This window comes from Eulemur rufifrons, chromosome 30 (genome assembly GCF_041146395.1).
Source record: "Eulemur rufifrons isolate Redbay chromosome 30, OSU_ERuf_1, whole genome shotgun sequence".
NCBI classification, from domain to species: domain Eukaryota; kingdom Metazoa; phylum Chordata; class Mammalia; order Primates; family Lemuridae; genus Eulemur; species Eulemur rufifrons.
This window is the reverse complement of record NC_091012.1, coordinates 51,506,723-51,509,409: the sequence shown is the minus strand read 5'-3', so window position 1 is coordinate 51,509,409 and position 2,687 is coordinate 51,506,723.

The window sequence follows — 2,687 nt, the reverse complement described above, 5'->3', positions numbered from 1 at the left end:
GGAAGAAGACCCCTGTATACTGGATTCAATGCCCACATTTGGTCCAAGGAGTAGGGTAGAAACACCTGGTACAGGTAAGCAACTTAGGAAAGGAATCTGGGTCAAGAATAAAATAGTGTGATCCAGGAAAACATTAGATTGTAAGCTCTTTTTTATTATTTATTTATTTATTTATTTTTGAGACAGAGTCTCACTCTGTTGCCCAGGCTAGAGTGAGCGCCGTGGCGTTAGCCTAGCTCACAGCAACCTCAAACTCCTGAGCTCAAGCGATCCTCCTGTCTCAGCCTCCCGAGTAGCTGGGACTACAGGCATGCACCACCATGCCCGGCTAATTTTTTCTATATATATTTTTAGCTGTCCATATAATTTCTTTCTATTTTTAGTAGAGATAGGGTCTCGCTCTTGCTCAGGCTGGTCTCGAACTCCTGAGCTCAAACGATCCGCCCACCTCGGCCTCCCAGAGTGCTAGGATTACAGGCGTGAGCCACCGCGCCTGGCCTATTATTTATTTTTTGAGACAGAGTCTCACTCTGTTGTCTGGGCTAGAGTGCCATGGTGTCAACCTAGCTCACAGCAACCTCAAACTCCTGGGCGCAAGCAATCCTCCTGCCTCAGCCTCCCGAGTAGCTGGGATTACAGGCATGTGCCACCATGCCCGGCTAATTTTTCTATATATATATTTTAGTTGTCCATATAATTTCTCTCTATTTTTAGTAGAGACGGAGGTCTTGCTGTTGCTCAGGCTGGTCTCGAACTCCTGAGCTCAAAGGATCCACCCACCTCGGCCTCCCAGAGGGCTAGGATTACAGGCATGAGCCACGGTGCCTGGCCTGGATTGTAAGCTCTTTGAGGGAAGACATTGTGACTACCTTGCCTGCTGCTGTTCTCTTATTGGTACCTATCCAATAGACTGGCAAATAATAGGCGTTCTATAAATATTTGAGTGAATAAATGAGTACAGGAAGATGAAAGGACTTAATGCACAATGAAGCTAGAGGACTACCCTAGGGAGAATCCCAGCCCAGGTATTAAGGTCAATGTTTGGGAATGAGAGCAGTAATTTGCCTCACCTGGCTAGAAAACCCCCACCTATGCACTGCATATAATCCTTTGGGTAAGTTAGATTACCAGATCCCAGGACCAGAACCAATGGTCAGTTTGCCTGTTGCTAATTTTAAACCCAGAAGACGTTGAGCAAATGGGGATCTGATTTGACAAAGATCTTTTGGGGGCTTAGGTAGCTGTTTGGAAACATGGGGAGTTTTTTTTTTTATTGAACAAAAAAGTGCCCATATGGCCTCTGCTACCGTCTGAATATTTGCGTTCCCCCAAAATCCGTATGTTGAAATCTAACTTCCAACGTACTAGTATTAGGAAGTGGGGCTTTTGGGAGGTGATTAAGTTATGAGGGAGGGCTCTGCTGTCATAAATAGGTTTAGTGTCTTATAAAAGAGACCCCAGAGAGCTAGCTAGTCTCTTCTATCATGTGAGGACAAAGCAAGAAAGTACCATCTATGAAGCAGCAAGCTCTCACACACTGGATCTGCTGGTGCCTTGATCTTTGACTTCCCAGCCTCCAGAATTTTGAAAAATAAATTTCTGTTTATATGCTACCCAGTTAATGGTATTTTGTTATAGCAGCCTGAATTGGCTAAGGCAGCCTCTTTTCCTAGGAACATATAGAATGTTATTTTCAGTCACTATTGTCTAAGAACACAAGGTCACATAGAAGATCTAGTAGCATATCAGTGCATTATAGTCCCGTTGACATGTCTACTGCTAAAGCTAATTGTTTTACCTAACAGTGCAATGTGCAAGTGAAATGTTTTGGGGTTTTAAAAGTGAATGAGTATGTGATTAGAGGATGCTTACTTAATTATTTCTCCTTAGACTTCTTGAAGACTTCTATCTGGAAATGATTGGTGGGGTGGAGGACACCTAACGTCACATTCTGTGCTTTAAATTAAGAAGGCAGGTCACAGTACTGGAGGGCTGGATGTTTTGCATATATCAGCTAGTTTATCTAGGGAGCTTTTTCAAATTCACAGATGTCACTATCTCTACTTCTCCACCATCATGTTGGTCAGAATCAGTTGGAATCACCAATTTAAACTTTGCATCAGTTTGGACTAAACTTCCCCCTTCCAAAGATCTGAAATGGATGGTTAGGCTGAATTCCAAGAAGCATGAACAATGGTTTGGTAGAGATGGAGTCAGTGAGATTTAGTCAACCAATAGTAACAAATTATGATGATCCACAGTGAATGCTCTTTTTTCTTCCCAACCAGCTGAGAGTTTATAATGTTTTGGATCAGCCTTAGTTGCTGGGTACCTGGGTACAGGTAAGCAACTGTACCTGGGTAAGAGAGAGCATCTTCACAGCCCTGCTGAGCACCAACTGACAAAAAAAATGAGGTCATGTCTTTCTTTTACACAATTTTAATGTAACCCTCACTAGCATTAGCAAAAATTTCTTTTTGGTGGCTACAGAAAAGCAAAGAGCACTTGACTGTCTTAACATTCTCCTCCTTGACAGCCTAAGTTAAAATGGAAAATTGTTACCGTGGGAAGATTGGCTTCAGAGACTCTGACAGGAAGCAGCAGGTTCAAATCAACCTTGATTAATCCATCTTTGAAAACTGATTGTGTAAAATGGTCAAGGTCATAAGGAGACACTTCAGTTCTTG